At 40.9% G+C, this 18,912-nt stretch overlaps 1 protein-coding gene across 1 annotated transcript in view; it reads right to left on the bottom strand.

The window, feature by feature from the left end:
- znf462 (zinc finger protein 462) overlaps positions 1 to 17,932 on the bottom strand; it is a 56,708-nt gene extending 38,776 nt beyond the window's left edge. The window contains 1 exon segment of the mRNA XM_034710313.1: positions 17,750 to 17,932. The gene's annotated coding sequence lies outside the window, so the exon portion shown is untranslated.
- Positions 17,933 to 18,912: the final 980 nt, after the last annotated feature.

Here is an 18,912-nt window from a genome sequence, read left to right as displayed (position 1 = left end):
CATTCTGGAACTTTGGAACAATGTGCAACCAGCACAGGCATGTGGATGTTAATCTGCAAGGAGAGCTGAATGCTGGTGGTGCTAACTCTGCGAACATTTCCCTGCAGACTCTGTTATCCTCTGTTTAGCTGTGTTACATTTTTTTTTTAACTTAATTCTGACTTTTTAAAATATTTTCTTCCTTTAGTCTAGTCACTTAGTCTGGATATAGATTTCCATTTAAAAAGCAAGGAAATAAGTCACTCCAGGACATACTTGCATACCAATTTCAGATCTATCTGAAGCCGCAGAGCCTGACATTAGTACAAACTTGTTTCTTTAAAAGCGTTTGATTTGTATCCCACTGATACAGTGTTGGTGTGCGAGATATGTTTACATGAGTTCAGTTTCTGCAGATCTTTGCTAGGAGTATCTCATCATGCATTTACTGCAGACACAAGAGACAAGACGTCTGCCGCACCCCACTGTAGCAAAGCAAACAGGTTCATAACCAGCAGCTTCTGCATGCTGGCATGCCGGCTCTCTGTGTAAATAACTAATAATCAGATACTGTGAGCAGCTTATCAATGCCAAGAACTCTGCATTTCCTTTTTCTCTCTATTTGCCGCCCTGATATGTTCCTCACTGTGATAAATGAACTTGTTTTGTTGGCTTATTATAACACTTAAAGCATTTTCTCCTGCAAAATATTCCAACTTGTGATGGGATGCTGAAATAGATGTTTTAATTTCAGAGTAAAAAGCTTTAATAAACAGGGTGAAAATGAGTAATTATGACACTGAGCTCAATATCACTTATACTTGTTGTGCAAACTAACTCTGAAGACGTCCAAAGATCAGGTACGCAGGTCGGCTAAAAACTGTATTTTCATTTTATACCTGGTGACTGCATTTTAGATGTACATTTCAAGTGATTGTTAGAGCCTAGAAAGAAGATATTTAATAGCTCTGATGGTTTATATGGACATTTATCCTTCTACATATGCAAAAAAAACCCGATTGGCTATCCAATCTGGCTCAACTTTACAGGTACTCTCCCCTGCACCATCTTCGAGCCAGTGGCATCACTCTCATTCCTCCCTCCACAAGGCACATATCTTGAGTGAGGCCTTGCATTGAGTTGAGTGGTTTCTGCAGGTTTTCAAATGGAAACCCCCCTTCTACATTGTGTGTAGACTATTTGTGTGACTTACAAATAATAAGTCTTGATAAGTCAGTGGTATTTATGCAAATTTATGTGGACACTTCTGACATTAAATTTGATTTGACTTGTGGTAGGGTGGTGCAACAGAATCATTTATTTAAGAGTAAAAGGCTGTTATAAATCAGACCAAGATCACTAAATTTGAAACAAGTGTTTAGAGAGCTTACAGCTAAATGTACCATATTCACATCAAAACCAATGGGACTGAAAAACAGTCATTTTATGGGTACAACTTACAATGAACAGCCTTTACTGTGAAGCTGCAGCAAGTTATAGATACAGAAAGCAAATGTTGTCTTTGATTTATCTGATATATATTTGGTCAATCTAAGGTCTAAGGTTGCTGCTTTCAAATTGCTTGTTTTGTCCTACCACAGAGGATCCACTTCACAGCACATAGGACTTACAAGATCTGCTGCTAACGTTTCAGTGCCAGATAATACAGGACACCTTCAGTCAGTGCATTCACGAATAGGAGCTGTTTTTGTCCCACAAAGATGAACAAAGGAGTGTAAGGCTAACACAGATTTTTTACAGTGATTTAGCACAAAATATAAACACAAGTGAATACAGATTTCAAAACATGAAACATATTCTATTAAACATATATTGAATGCCTTCTGGGTTGATTGACAGTTAAAGATAATCTGTTTAATTTAAGATATGAATCAAAGCACAGTTGAGCTGATTAATCAATGAGATTATGATGGCAGTCACAGTTTTATGATAACAATAATTAAGCCTATATCTCAAACTAAAATGTTTCTAAAGCTTCTCTATTGTTAGTGTTTCCTGCTTTTTTCACCTGATACTAAACCAAATGTGTTTTTTAGGGGGGTGGGGGGTGGACTGTTTGTCTGGAAAAAAAGGAACTCTGGTAAGGAACTCTGGTTGAGAGAATTGTAATACACATTTTTCTCTACTTCCTGTCGTCTATGTACTCAATATTTTCACAATAACTGGAATTAAAAATCTAAAGTAAATGATGACATGGTTTGTCTTGTACTTATATAACACTTTTCTTTTCTTTCCAACCACTCAAACCTTTTACACACTACTCGTCACATTCACCCATTCACACCTGATGATTCATTCACTGATGTCAGAGGCTGCTATAGTGATAGGGATCATCAGTGTTAACTAATCTCATTCATACATATTCACACACTGCTGATTTTGTCAACGGGAGCTGTTTGGGGTTCAGTATCTTAACCAAAGACACTTTGACTTGTGACAGCGTGAGGTGGGATCAAACCGCCAACCGCCGACCACCAACCCTGCGATCAACCCCACTCTGCCACTGAGCCACACATTTCTTTTTTCATGTGCAGCACCTGTCATGGAATATTGTTTTTCTGTTTTTGGAGAGCTACTTTACTACCTTTAGCAGAACATTTTGTCTCATCAATGAAAATAAAAATCTTGCCCATCCATATCAGTTTTTGGAAAAACGTTTCAATTTGTGTACAAGCTGAAAAGTGTTTTAATGTATTTAAATGGAACCATGTAAAAAGATAGACCTGTGGTGTTCTAATTGAATAATCTAAAATTAAAACATGTTGAAACCAGTCTTCCTAAAGTGGAACACTGAAACAGTTCAGACTCAATAACCAGCCAGGCTTCCTTAAATTGCAAATAGAGCCTCCACCACAGACGCTGACAGGAGGCTGGACTGAGTCATTTCTTCCACATCTGTGGGAAACCTTAACACACCAGTTCAAGTTCAGCTGTAGAGAACTTACTTAAACTTAGCACACCTTTTAATAACCACCAATACTGTATCTCAGAAAATAATGAATCAATAAAAAGCATAGCTCTTGGTGGAACCATCTCAATGCCCAAATCTGTGGAAGTCACATTCAACTGAATTTCTCTTGAACATCTGTTCATGTTTTGTGTTGTCAGTGATTAGACTGAATCACTTGTCACAACAAAGCACGAAGCTTACTGCTGTATTCCTATCAAACATTTTTAACTCAATATTGCAGTTTTTTCTACAATATGACCAGAAAAAAAATGTGTTTCACTGTCAGTGAAATTTGATCTGGCATTAACAACTCAACGTGTACATAGATAAACCCAGTCTTATTAGAAGTATAATCATGATCATGTCATCCAGCTTATGACTACAGTGTTGCAGCAAACGCTACAGTATTCAATAAACAGGCACAACTAACAGCTAGCAGGTGAACCTAGCATAACATTTAGCAGCTAAGGAGCCAGATAATTTCGCTCAGAAACTGGTAGGGACTAGAGATGGATAAAGGACTGTGAAGATTGGACCAACATCCACCAGTTAACCAGCAATATGCCTCACAATAAATGTTAGCCATTAGCTTGATGATATTTTAATTCTCTAACAGGTTAACTTTAAAAGGTATCCTGTCGAGATGTGCTGACAAGTTGTTCGTGCTGCCCCCGAGCAATGCTAAAAACAGGTATGAATGGTTAAAATACATCAAACTAATATAATATGATGAATAGTGAGCAGTTTCAGGGGGCCAGTGACCTTTTTAGAAGAATTGTCAGGCATATTTTAATAATAATAATTTTTTTTTTTATAATAAATCAATGATTGTTAGAAATTGGATAGTCACCAAACATGATGAAACATGTGATGACTTAACATCTTTCTCTCTTCTATATTTATAGTAGAACGGACACAAATACACCCAAAAAACCACACAGTAACTAAGCCTCTTATAAAAGTCTCAAAACACACATTAAAAGAGTGTGTTCTAAATATGTGACACAGAATCTCCCAAAAGTTGCAATACACAAATTGAGAGTTATTTTGGTCCAGTTAAGGAATGGTGCCCAGACAGAAAGAGAAAAAAAAGTCTGGCTTGTAGTTATCCTCTGGCCTGCAGGCAGCTTACACTATTGTTGGCTCACAGTTAGGCCTTTATCTGTTGGTAATGTAGCAGATAACAACAGTAGTTCAAAAGCTGGTCTGACCTGAGTGACCTTCATATTCCAATACTGTGCCACTGCCTAATCCCTTCACAGAGGAATAACATATTGACAGACACAACCACAACACCGCACGAGAGCCTCATATTGCTTTGGCAAGCATTTAAAGCGGAGATATTGTATTGTAAACTGGAGCTGTGAATCACTGATGCTCATTGTTTGTGGGTTTTACAGCTTTTCATGAAAAGCAGATCAATTGAAAAATGATTTTTCACACAGGTGTTTAGTCCCCTTACGACCAAAAGGGTTGGGTTTCCTGCTCAGAGAAGACACCAAGGAATACAACCTTTTAAAAAATCTGATTTTGCCTTGTTTAATATATTGATTGTTAAAAAAAATGATACTGATGATTGATACAATAAAACTATTAAATAATGAGCCCAGCTGTCATAGGAGGTAAATTACTGTAACACATTCCATCTGCAACCAGTGACAACTTTTACTTTGGTGTTTTATTATCAGATTATATCAAATATAAACATACACTTAACCAAAGTAACATTTTGGCATTTAAATTAAATCAAAACTCCTCAATCAAGACCACCTGAATGTGACTGATAGATGTCATGTAACTAAAGCCCTGATGAGCCTGTCTGTCTCATTAAAACAGCACTTCAGCTCCTGGATGATAAGAACAACAGTGAGCAGAACAGCCCCTCCCTCCAGTCAGCCTGTGATCAGAGCACAGAGCTTCCTGTCATGATGGGATCACATGGTGCTGCTCATTTGAGGAAGTCTGAATACACAGAGATGAAACATCGATCCCACCTGACCGATCAATGGACCAGCCCTTTTTCAGAGAAGATGTGAGGAGTCAATACTGTTCTGTGTGAACATTTTGTCATCAGGCATGGAAAGATATGGAATACAAGGGATAGGAAAGACATGGAATACAAGAAAATAAATCTGAACAGAGCTGGGAAGTCAACAGTTATGCCAGCACACATGCATTTCCACCAAAACATGTTTGACTTTAATTACTGCAGTTTTAAAAATATCAAAAATTCTTCAGAGATCAAAACTCAATCAGTTTTTCAGATTTTTTGCAACAAAACAAATACTATTTTTTGGTAAATTCCCAACCAAGCAGCTACATATTTGCATCCCAATGAGATCATACAATGTCAACAATGAATCAATCAACTGTAAATGGGCCAAAAGCTCAGAATGTCTCAGATTGTGGTCAAAAATTCAGCATTGTCATTAGATTATACCAGCCACCTGACCAAAAAACACTGGCGTTAATCTGCCAACAAATCTGTTTCAGGAAGCATATGGGATTCAGAAAGTAGGTCAACCATTAACCAGCTAACGTGGCCCAGACCAGAAACATTCTTCTAGCACTCCTTTATCTTATCCCACAAGCCCATCTGAAATATCACAGAGGAGGCAGAGACCTCTGAACTGAAGCAACAACGAAATGATAGAAGTCAGGTTACAAATTAAAAGGTGAATTAACTGAAAAGACAGGCCCCTAGAGAAACCTGTGCACTCAGGGGTTTGCTGCTACACTCATACTCTGGAATGTTCTGGTCTGACCAATAACTTACAGTGGCTAATGCTAGCCATGGTTAGTAAACTATATATAGATATCACTCTGTTATTGTGTCAAACAAACACAGTTCTTTAACTTTATCTGCTTTTACACTATATTCAAAAGCTGCAAAGGTACACAGGTACACATCTCTGCTTGTTTACCTTGGTGTAAACAAAACCTGATGTCAGATTGTATCTCTTAGCGTGGTTTGGCAGTACTTTAATCTAGACAATGGCGATGAAGTTATATGTAGGCCATGGCCCACTGAAGGTGGGTGGTGCTACTGTTGCTTGCGGTAGGTAAAGTGTGATATCAGTCACCCACAGACTCTTTGATCCTATTTCTAGGTGTTTCAAATAAATAAATAAAAAATTCCCTTTACACAACTACAAACTTTGTCACTCCGGAACATCCGTACTGTTTCTCTCACTATGCACTTCAAACCAGTGAAACAGTCGTGTAGTATTATAAGCCTTATATTATGGTGAGCATTGTCCTTACAAATAATAACCTCTACTTCATGTGTCTTTTCCATTTATTTAAGAATTCAGTTTTAAAAAATACTTGGTTTTATTAGATCAAAAGATCATTTTTCTTTCATAAACATAAACCATGTTTGCAAAACTCAGGTTAGAAATCTTATTCTTTATCATGTTGCCTCCAGCTCAGAGGTGTTCAGACCACAAAACTCTCACATGTTGTGAAACGGCTGAATTGACTCTGCTATACAATGCCTAAGTTATTTTTAGCCTGCTGTTTGCCTCTTGGTAATCTTTCTTTTAGAACTTCCTCCTAACATAACAATCTAATACAAATGGTTGACCAGATCTAGAGATGGTCCTCCATGGTGATGCCTTAACTCAGTTAATTAAATAAAAGTCTCAAATTCGATTTTCTGTTTGCTGATCTATGGCTCATTGCTGCCCATGCTTGTCGCATACACATTGACATTTCCTGGCAATCCTCTATTTGATGAAATTAACACCTAAGCTTACTCTTGGATCTTACGCTGCAACAAACTGAACATCGATACATTTACAACCCTTAATGACGGTGGTATGTTCATACATACGCAGCCAAAATGTTTCAGCATTCTAAGCACAGAGGGACTATAAACAGTAGTCTTTTGTGATTAACTTTCTTTCACCTTAACTAGCTGAATGAGGCACAAAAAAAGGTCTGTATTTTTTCTAGCATTCAGGAAACCAGCTCAACAATCCCAGATAGTCTCAGAGGACGGTTAAATACAGGTGCAGAGCCTTTCAGACGCTGCAATCCAGAGAGCTTTAGTGATCTGTCTGCAGCCTGACCTTCACTAGTGTCACATTCAGAGAGCGTTAAAAAGGAAACACCTCACCACTGCGGGCTCAGACGACCCCTAAGGATTCGGGGTAAGGTAGAAGATCATGTTATCTTAATATCAGATTAGAAGGTTGACTGAATGCAGGTTAAATGGAACAAAATGAAGCAGGGGATGGAGGATTGATGCTTTTGTCTGTATTATAGCTCATTTATACTCCTACATGAACATATTTCTGCACGTTTCCTGGGCGTTCACAAATTTGGACAAAGCGTTGCAGTACCACTGGAAACCATGGGGGGCAGTGTTGAGTCAGACCTGTAGACCATGAGAAGAATACTTGAAAAAAAAAAGGCAGAACATTTTGAGGAAAGATTTTGCGAGGAACTGTACGACTATAAAAATAATATGAACATTCAAATGATGTCATCTCGCCCAGGCACAGGGACAGACAACTTCAACAGAACAGCTAGAACGGGAACTGCATTACGAAGGAGAAGGTCGATGTGAAACCGGTTTATTGAGTGTGCTCCAGTGGATGCACTGTTCAAAGTCCAACCAATACCGCAAAGGATGTGTGGGAGTATTTAGATATTAACAATTAAAATGTATATTTCTATATGCATACATACAGGAGGCACAAATGAGCCTTTACTGAGTGTTAAGATAATATTTCTCCCCTTAAAACTTGAGTACTTGTCATAATAATGTCTGGAATTTAGTCAGATTCAACATGAAAGGTATTGCAGTACATGGCTTTAACACGTGCCGCCTCTTTAAAAAAAGGTGCAACCTATGGAGGACAGAGGATTTTGATCTTCAGACCTCAAAGTATTCTTCTGATGGAAGCCTTCAAACAAGCCAAACCTCACATCAAAAAAAGAAAGAGAGGTGAAAGAGAGACGGCAAGGAAGGCCTGCAACTCGGCTTCCAGTTGCAGCGCTATGCTAATCCCAGGAAGAGATCATCGTTCTCTATTTTATGTGAGTGTCGTCCATACTGCAAGGTCAGACAGCGCCTGTGTCAGCCCGTCTCCCTCTGACAGATGGTTACCTGACATCACCCACTCAGTCAGACTGCCTTTAATACTTAATATCACTGCTGCACTCACTCTCCTCTCCATATTCTCTCCTTGCAAGCTGAGATATTCCTTTTCCCAATCAAAGATATCCAACTTTGTGATGACATGTTTTTCTCTAAAGCTGTTTTGAAAAAAAAAAGAAGGAGCTGGTGAGCAAGGAACAGGTAACCTTGATCCAAGGGTAGCCTTTGTGTTTAGCAAAGGGCTGGGATTGTTGCCTCTGTAAAGAGGGCTGCAAAACAGAGCTCTCAGTAGCAACATTTGACCTCTTTTGCACAGAAGATAATGACCGAGCAGATTAGAAGGAGACAAGCATTGATGGCTGTCTTCCATGAGAGAGCCGTCTTGAAGTTGTCATGGTGAAAATTCGCCTCGGAAAGACAAAAAAACAAATACGACTTCATTCAAAACGTAGCGCTTCCTCTCTTTTACATCTCCTGCTTTTACCTTTTAATCATAAGCTTTCGGCGATATTTATGTGACCTTCAAGCTTGAAATTTCCACAAAGCAACAAAAACAGAGGGCTGGTAAATCCCTCAGCTAAAGCCTGTAGAGTGTGAAGGTTAGATAATGAATACCCTCACATAGCCGCTCGACTCATTCCTGTTAACAAAACCCAAAATGGATCTTTTCATCTAAGCTGATCTTTTTTTTATTTTTCAAGCCACTGCTTGTCTGTTCAATGCAAAAATGAAAAATTCCGTTAATAACGAGAAGTTAGAAGTCAGTGAATCATGTAGTTGAGTGAGGCTAAGAGGTGGGAGCGAGCAGACATGCATGGTTTGAGTTCTCTGGAAGTCTACAGATCAACCTTCCCTCGGAATAGTCACCTCACTTGGCTGCTCTCTCTCTCTCTCTCTCTCTCTCTCTCTCTTTCTCTCTCTCTCTCTCTCTCGCTCTCTCTCTCTCTCTCCCTCTCTCTCTGGGGGCTGACAGAATTATCTTCTGCATCAGAGCTGAGGCTGGGCCAACGCTCCACACACAAGAGGGGACTCCATTTCACACAGCCAGCCCCACTGTGGCCAAGGAGACACAGCCAATAATGCTGGAGTGTCAGTGGCATTGGCCGTCCACCATTTTGTAAGCTCCTCAAGGTCTTCAGTGAGCGTCCTGCTGGAGCTGCCTCTGCTCGCTCTGCTATCTTGTTACACAGATGGAAGTGTTTAGCTTTAAGAGCACGGACCTGAGTGAGCAGCTTCCCCTCCTGTCTGCTCCTCTGCAGACGGTCATGACCAGGAAAAAAAAAAAAAAGCAGAAGTGAGATGTGTGGTTTTTTGTTCTGCAAAGATGGCCACCTAGAGAGCTGCTCTGCTGTTCTTCAAAGCTGGAGGCGACGTGCTAAAGAGATCTGAGGGTTGAGTCTCTAAAAATGGAGCTTTCACTCAATCTGTCATACAAACTCAAAAACTGAATCTGTAAATGAAAACAGGCGACCTCAAATATCTCAACATGCTCAATAAAAGAGGTAAAACCGTTTCTTGTAGGACTCAAAAATATGAAAGATAAAACTTGGGGCAAGCCTGAGCAACATGATTAAATATTCCATCTAAAAATGATTAAGTGCACAATTTAATTAATAGCCTCAGGCGTGATTATTTTTACAATTTGAATAGGTAGATATATTTGGTTTTCTCCAGAGGTTTCTTCCCTTGAGCCCGAAGAGGAAAATTCTCAATAAAGGAATCCATCAAGGACTGTACACAAGTGGGCTACTGCAGTGAAAAGACTGTTTGCAGCTGCGCACACAATCCAGAGGTTTTCAGTCAGACATATTGCTTTGTAGAGATCTCCTGAAACTTAAAACAACAACAACACAGGGTTCAAAGGCTACGTAAACACCACTGAAGAGTGGAGTGGAGTGGTGAAGGATGTCCAAGGACAGATCTTGGAGAGAAACCAGGAAGTGGGTTTTTTTCCAACTAAGACAATTACTCCAGGAAACCTTACATTCCACCCAGCCTTGGAGTCCATCTCTCCTTGGAAACCACTTCCTGATGCAGATCAATCTGCTGCCATGTGGAATAAATCTGTATTATCTTAGAAAACATGCATGGATAACAAGGAAGAAACACAGACTTAGGTCAGCTATACTCCAAAGTGTTATTTAATTGATCTAAGATGAGACTTTCTTCTCAAAAGTGAGCAACCCCCCCTCTCTCCATCAAAAGTCTCCAACCTTGATTTCCTCCTGTTTTCCTCTGATCAATTAAAAACGCCTGGAGCAGAATCTACTTCCAACAAACAGAAACAATTAACAAGATTACAAGAAAAGACTCGGATGCACTGAAGGGCTTCTAAAGAGTGGTGCTCAATGGACAACTGCCAGAAAACACTGCAATGCTGACTTCCTTGTAAGCCTGACATGGCAGTTACTCCAGTTACAGTGAGTGGGTGAGGTTACAAGCTTGACAGGATGGAGAATTTCAGAGTGACCAAAAGAAGACACAGGAGACATTAGAAAAAAGGAGCTGAAATTTCAAAAACGACCTGGTTCAGTCACAGAAAGGTGTTTAAAAAGGGTCAGAGGGTTGGTTTGTAAAGCTTCTGGTAAGAGTTGAAGTTCCTCTCCAGGTTCACCAAACCATCCACTCGAAGCAACCCAACAAGTTTGAGACGGGAAAGATGAGAGACCCATCAATATTAACTTACCACTGAGACCTCCTTTCCAAGCTTCTAAATATTTAATCGTCCTTGGACAGCTCTGTTGCTTCGTAGGCAGAGCCAGAGTGGATCCCTTCTACAAGACCACTCCTGTTCCTGCTCAATGAAGGCCTTGTGCGATGGCACCACACTGCCCAAGGAACGGGCGTCTCCAAAGAATTCAGGTTTTTTTTTTTCCACCACAGGCAGCTCGATGCTGACAGAGTTGGTTCTCTGTGTCTCACTAGAGAAGAACATAAATCCTGAATTCAGAGAAACCTGAGCATGCTGTGTAGGTGGCTTAATTTATCTCACTGTAGAGACTGTCTCATCAGCACAGACGCTTTTTAACTCCAATCTTCATTTTTCTAGCTCTCCATATGCTTCACATATGTGGAGTGAGAAAGACTGGCGGGGACAGAAACAACTGTGAGCTATTTGTGTTTTCAGGAGGGGAAAGGTGACGCTTCAACTGTTGATGTTCTGATGGAAAGCAGAGAGGAGGAACCAGTTTTACAGAGCTGTGAGGTGGTAACTGACAACAGAAACTGGAATGACACCACCTGCCAACCACTTCCTTGTTGCATTTAAACCAGACATGAAGAAAAGCCTTACAGCCTGTCCAGTACCTAAGCCAAGGGCAGAAAGTGTGACAGTGGACCTAAGGCACAGACATTTAAATGTCCTCCACCGCCCTTACACTACAGACAGACCAGCAGTATGTGTGTGTTAGTGTCATTTGTGGTTGCTTTGCATTTCCTTGAGTTGGTTTGTATCTTTAGTTATTTACCTATGTCTCACTTTGTGGACTTGAAGTAGTGAGAGTGGCCCTTTGTTCCATGAAGATCATATCTGTATTGCTCTCCTGTGGTCCCATATTCACTCTGATGTTTTCTAATAGAAATAATTCCAATAGAGCTCTCACCAAATCATATTGCTTGAAAGCTGGTGTAACGTTGTGAATTCATTACATACTCTGTCTTCAGTCTTTAAAGTCCTTGTGAAGAACTTCTGGTTTGTGATGATAAGAGATAGACTTATTAATCAAGCATATTAGTCAGACAGATGAATGCCATTTTGGAGTAATCGGACGATACCTGCGCTTATGAGGCCAATGAAAAAATGTAACAAATAATGTCTGCAGTCACTGCAGGCAGCCTCGTTTTACCCATAAATAATTGTATTTTATTGAATGAAAGAAAACAGAGTGAAATGAGCGTTATATATCGGACATTGGACAACCTGCTGTCTGATTATCAGCATCAGCATCAGTCCTTTAGAATACAATACCAGTCAACCACTAGTGTTGATTTTTAAGATGTTGACTGTCATAATCAAATCAAATGTCTTTATCTCTTTGATGTCATTTGTGTCATTTATGTTCCTATCAGGTCGTTTTGAGGTGGTCATCTGGCAAGCCTTTTTTGTTATTTTGGCTCTTTTAGGTGTCATCTGTGCCTCTTGGTAGTTGTTTGTGTTTTCACATTGTTGTTTGTTTGTCATAGTTGTTTGTCTAGCATGTCTTTTGACGTTATTTTGTGTTTCTTTTGAAGTCTTCAGGTTGTTTGGGTTCCTTGTTGGTCATTCTGTCTCTTTGTAGATATCTGTGTCTCTTTGTGGTTGTTTGGCATATCTTTGTAGTTTTTTAGGGTCTCTTAAGGGGTTGTTTTATGTTGTTTAAAGAAGGTTTCAGTCATTATCAGTGACTTTCCAGGAAAAAAAAAAGGTAGCAGTCACGCATTAGAGTCTCTGGTGTAGGGCCCCCAGAGCCCTTGGGCCCCAAAGCCTGTGCCCAGTAGGCCTATTCAGTAATTAATCCATGTATACAGCATTAAATTATTCAAAGGATCATTGCAGTTTTTCAGTAGCACTGCCCCAACTGTAAAATCAAAGATCTGAATCAAAGAGAAATATATAGATGGAGTAAAAGAGGCAAGAAAAGTGCAAAAGCAAGAAGTGAGGGTTTTGTGTAACACTGTAATGACTATAGTGTTTTGAACTGGAGCCAGTATGTTCCAGCACGCTTACAAGTGTAGCAGCAGGGCCAGGCTGCATCTCATGAGCCATGCATCATGTCAAGAAAGCACTCACTGGAGCATTTCAATTTGCTTTTGTGCGTCTCCCTGGCCTTCTTCACTGCCCCAGGTAGAGAAGAATGGAGGAGTGCATCACCCAATGTGAGTGAGTGAATGAGAGGCAGGGAGGGGGGACAGCTGTGTGTGCGTGTGTGTGTGTGTGTGTGTGTGTACGTGCGTGTGTGTGTTTGAGTACAAGAGACACACAGAAAGAGCATGAGAGAGTGATGAGCATCACAACCACTTCCTTCCAGCATTCAAACCATCAGAGAAGTCTCTCTTGTTAAATCCTCCGTCTTCTCTGACAAGCTTTTTAAGAGTAATCCTGAAATGCCTTCCAATAGTCCAGTTATGTAATTCTACTCCATAAGTACCAACCATGGTTCAGTTCTGCCCTGTCACCTTAAAGCTGAACTGCACTAACAGTGTGTGTTACTGTTAAAGTATTAAATTCTGATGTTGAAATTCAACCTATTGGATATGGATAGCCTTTGTAGCACTCTAAGCATGACAGAAATATTCAGTTACACGTGTGGAAATGCCATTTACAACTACAGTTACAAAGATTAGGGATACAAATAATTATATTAGTATATAAAAGGGATGTTTTGAAGATAGTTTTTTCCTAGTTGTTAAAACGGAAATTTAAATTCTGACTAACCAAAAAATCTAAACACAAGATCACACAGTCTTCAGGTAAAAAATATCACATGTGTTTGCTGAATGTGGCTAACAATAGCAGAACTAGCACCACCAGCCTTTGGTCCTCCTTAAAGGTTATAGTCCATATGTCTATGTTCATTACACATCGTACCTGTCAAGTGGTTATAAGCCACTTTAACCTGACACAGCCTATAAACAACTCTGTTTCCATTTTCTGTCATTTATGCTTGTTTACATCCAGGTAGTAGATTATTACAGCACCACAACAGTTGTTATGACCTGAGCTACAGCCCTGACTGGTGGCGGGTGGTTGCGTTACAGCTTTGACACAACCATTAAATGTATAAAACATGGTATCAGTATTGTTACTCATTGGTTTCTGAGGCAGAGTTTTGAAGCCTATCGATGGTGGTCACCACAAATGCTGACTCAACCCAACTTTGGGTCAACCTAGCGAGAAGCAAAGAGGTGGAGTTGAGGCTACTGTGCACCCGCCTGTCAGTAAAGTCTGTGCCTCTACTTATGCAAAACTTGTAACTTAACATCTTCGAGACTCATTATTTACAAAAAAGAGTAATCCCCCGTACAGTGTGTGCGAATAGAAAAGTGAACTATCCAGAAAAAATAGGTGTTTTTTTGCACCAGGCTGTAAGCATGTTTATTTTTGCTGTAAAGATGGATTTTTTTGAATGGGTGTGTATGTGGCCTATTGGGCTTCTGGGGCCAGCCCTCAAGTGGATACTTGAGGAACTGCCATTTGAGCACTTCAATAATGGCTTCATATTTCAACATCCGAGGTTGCTGCTTGGACACATTTGACAGAAATTTCAGGCCAACAGTAATAAAGATGTTAACCATGAGTTTGACTGACGAGTAATTATGTTGCCGAATGCTGAGGGTGACGACTCTTAATCATTTACATGCATAACCCAGGTATAAAATAGCATGAAGTATTAGTACAACTGCAACTGGAAATCTACCCTGAGCATAGTTGTTGTACTTGCAGCACTGTCTTAAAACATTATTTGAACTCATTATGTAATCGGATTTATGAATCATATTTGTCTTTGAAAAACTTTGAAATGTAGATGTTTTGAAGGAAAGGCTGGAAAACACTGCTCAGTTATGGGCCCCAATCAATCCCCCCTCCTACATAAGCCCCTCCAGTTTATTTAGTTTAAAGAATCAGCAACTATTGAGTCCCTGTGTGTCAGGAAGTTTGTGATGACTTGATTTCCTTCAACTTTAGAGCCATGCACTCTGCAGTCACACCAATAACTTAAATATGTACATTGTGATAAATAATTCATTGGGGCTTCAACTCAAGATTTTTTAAATTTTTTTGATATGATTACTTTCTTGATGAAACATTTTGCTTTTTAAAATAAAAAGGAGAGAATTGCCCAAGGTCATGTAACTGACGAGCGGTCTAAATCTCAAGAAACTAAAAGCCAGAGATTATAATTCTATCACTTTAGATTTATAAAAAAAAAAGAGGAAAAAACATGAGGAAAGCATCTTCCTCTCACACTGGAGCCACTGGAATGAGGACGAATGTCTGGTATTTTATCTTGATGGGTACAAATAAATGGTTGTCAAATATAAAAATGTTCTGTAGATCAGGCAGGAACCTAATCCATTCCTAGTATTAGACAAGCAGTCTGTAGGACAGGACCTCTAGAAGATCTGATAAAAAATGAAAGAGTGACCTAAACATCAAATAGATAATAAGTAATAATCAATCAAATAACAACACAGTAATAACAACTGTAAAATATGGAGACTTTAGAAGCCTCTGGGAGTCTTGATCCTCTACAGTATTTGCCCCGTCAAACTACTTACATGCCACCACCGAGAAAGCAAACAGCCCTGACCCATATGACCCCAGCTGGTGGGTTGACCTGAAAACCTGAGCATGCAGATTAGCTGCTAGTGTAGCATGAATAAGCTTTACAAACTGAGAGAATGTGTGGGAGACTTGTGAAAGTTTCTACAGGAAGTCTGCGTGCACAGAGGAAGCACACGGTGTCAGAATCCCTGAGACAATCTCAGAGCTTTCTCCAGAGGAAAAAAAGCAAACATGACAATCACATCCCGAGTTAAATCACTGAGCTCATTTGCAGAACATCTACCTTCCACTAGACTACATGCACTGCACCCGTCTGCCAGACAAATGTGTCGACGGCAGCAGATTTCCCCCGCCTGGCCGTCCTCTATCAGCTCCTCCTTGAGAACCTGTTTGCCCTGCATGCCACGCCAGGGAGAAGGAGCATCGCCACCATTTTGATTGCTCTCCTCAGCCTCGGCATTGTCGCAGCACAGTGTGTCAAGCTCACAGTCTCCTTGTCAGCAAGATTTCACACAGTGGCCAGGGGAACTGCAGAGCGTAGCACACACTCACATACACACAGAGACATACACACACACGCAGAGGAACACGCTCCTGCTTGCACACCTCTTCTGACAAGCTGGCCAACAGACACCTTTAGGATATAAGGTGTGAAAAGCAGCCTAAAACTGCACACATGAGTGCAGTGCAACAAGGAGTTTGCAAGCAGATGACCAACTGGCTTAAAGGTTGCAAGAACAACTTTTAATGAAACATGAAACTGCTGAAAAATACTTAAATCTTGACATAACATGCATGTTCTCCACCAAAGAAAACCCCTGTATCATGTTGTCCATGGATCAGGAGAAAGACTACAAACCAGAACATTTTAAAGCCATCAAAAAGTGTACAAAAAAAACTATAATTCAATTCCTAAATTCAAAACAAAAGCAGCATTATGAGAACTTTCTCCAAAAAACTGTCCACGCTTCACAAGCTAACACACACACACAGAGAGGAGAGAGGGGGAGTGTGAGTGTGTTGGGACCACTTTGTTGAACATTAACTACCTGCACAGCCCAAACACTGCATTATTCAGCATTAAAATTCCTCTCTCATTCATGTGTCCCTCAGCCATCACAAACACATCCTGTCCAGAGAAAAAGGAGATCTTCCAAATTCAAAGAACTCCACCGTCTCTACCAACCAGACTGTTTCAAATGCATTTAATCAAAGTAGCAAGTTCTTCTAAGGAGCTAAAAGTCTGGAGTCAACCTTGAACGCCTCACTTTTTAAGTTCTTCTGCTTCCTCTGGCTGACTAAACTTCCGAGCATGAGAAAAAAAAGAAGCAGAAGAAGAGGAAGCAGCAGCAGCAGCAGAAGAAGAAACAGTTGTGGGCGATTTTCTCTCTGAACACAACCTTTGTTCCTCTGCCTGACTGACTCCAGGGCTCTCCTTGGAGACTCATCTGCTTTCCTCCATTTTATGGTGAAGCCCTCCTAGTGTGACATACCTGACTTGAGACCAGTGACAGCGACTAGACATCCAAAACACAGAGCAGGGGGGAACAATGTATAATCCATAAGCACCCAGAACAAACACAAAACAGGAGGATTTCAAAGGTAAAATGAAGCCACGCTGCGTCTACAATCATTTCAGAAGCATCTAGATGACATGCAGCTCCAACCCTGTGGAGAAGCGAGTCAGAATCGTCACCAGATAAGGTTTCTTTTTTAAAATTGAGGAGCAGGGGAGGAGGGGGAGCAAATATATCCTCCTCACACTGGACATGGCTTTCATGGTGAGTGTGCGTGCATGCATGCATGTGTGTGTGTGTGTGTGTGTGTATGTGTGTGTGTGTGTGTGTGTGACTGGATGCCAGCTCCTCTGTGTCGCTAATGGAGGCTTGCTTTGGGAGAGGAGAGCAATCCGTGCAATGGCTTCTCCCATGAAGCTAACGCGCAACAACACGCACGCACAGCCGGCCGGAGAGAGAGAGAGAGAGGGGAGAGGGGGGACGCATGCACAGCCGGGGTTACAGTAATTCCCTTGACCAGACATGTCAGAATAACAAAACACTCGCTTTAGCCCTGGTTTTAACATCGCCAGCGTCCATTTCCTTGTGTCACTTTGACAACAAACCGACAGGCGACATAGCGAGGACGCGCTACATGGGTTAGGATATTAACCAGCGAGAAGACCCACTTGACTTTGGCTGCATGGAGCGCCCACCCGACTAAAAAATCTCGCCCCGGCTTCCCTTCCTCTCCAAAAAGGACCTGGACTAAAAAGGAGACACGAAGAAGAAGGGGGGGTCAGCTCTTTCCAGGTCATTCACGAGGCGCTCTCCAAATAATATCCCATGATCTACCATAGCGACGTTCTCGCAGAACCTTGAAAGCCCAGACGAAATCTTTGGCGAAACTGGAAATATAGTGCAAAACTCACTGGTACAATCTTCTCCTCAAGCGATCCTCCCAAAAGTTGTCCTCGTATTTCATGCGTGCGCCCGGTCGGTCTAATGGATGATCGCCATCTTTCCTGCTTCTCCTTTGCTGCAGCTGCAGATGACCTGAGATCCGTCTGTCTCTGAATAATGAGCAACCACACAGACAAGGAAGACAATCTGCAAAGCAGGCTACACACAAAGAAGTTTGGGAGACTAGCAAGCACCAGAGGGTGCACAAGAGTTTACGATGAGACGAGGGAGCATCAGCAGGATGGACAACGTCTCTGTCTGAGAAGCTCATCCTTCATGTAGACTGAAGTCAGGTCGCCTGCAAAGCCCTTATCAGCGGCTCAGACCAGCAGCAGATACACGCGGGCTCTGTAGATTTTATATAGGCTTTCCATACCTACTGTGTGTGTGTGTGTGTGTGTGTGTGCCACGTCATGGGGTTATCTGTAGTTCACTTTGGTGGTGATGATGCTGCTGTTCACCTCATCCAGACACAGATAGATATAGATAGACAGACAGACAGATAGACAGATAGATATATAGACAGATAGATAGATAGATAGATAGATAGATAGATAGATAGATAGATAGATAGATAGAACATGCAAAATTAACAAAATCCCCTTTCAATTAAATAAATAAATAATACATAAATACATCTAAATAATTATTAAATAATAATAATACAAAACAAATAAATAAAGCTGATCCACCACCAACTTCAGCCCCACTTAAAGGTACACCATCTTTATTTGAATAAAATAACAATGAGCAACATTTAACATTCACATGAAGGTGTTAAATCCTTCTGTCCTTCAGTCAGGGAAATAAAAATGCAGTACGCTGTCATTACTGCCGTTTGGTAAACATGCTGCTGCTTTTCCTGCAGGCTGCGGCTCTGTCCACCAGCTGCTAACAAAGAGGCAGCCCAAGACAAAAGGTGCAGGGTCCTGCTCAGATGTATGTCAGTATGAGGATGGGTGGGTGGGTGAGTAGGAGGAGGGATGGTGGGTGGGTGGGAGGGGGGGGGTTGAGTGGTAAGAAGGGGCACACATTGGTAGATGGGCAGAACGGAGAAGGTCTACCCCTGTTTGAGCAATAAATAATGTCATCTGTAGATACATTCATCTCCCTCAGGGCTTCTGCTGAATAT

The sequence above is a fragment of the Notolabrus celidotus genome, chromosome 19, assembly GCF_009762535.1.
Source record: "Notolabrus celidotus isolate fNotCel1 chromosome 19, fNotCel1.pri, whole genome shotgun sequence".
Taxonomy (NCBI): Eukaryota; Metazoa; Chordata; class Actinopteri; order Labriformes; family Labridae; genus Notolabrus; species Notolabrus celidotus.
This window is presented reverse-complemented; position numbering and strand designations above follow the sequence as displayed.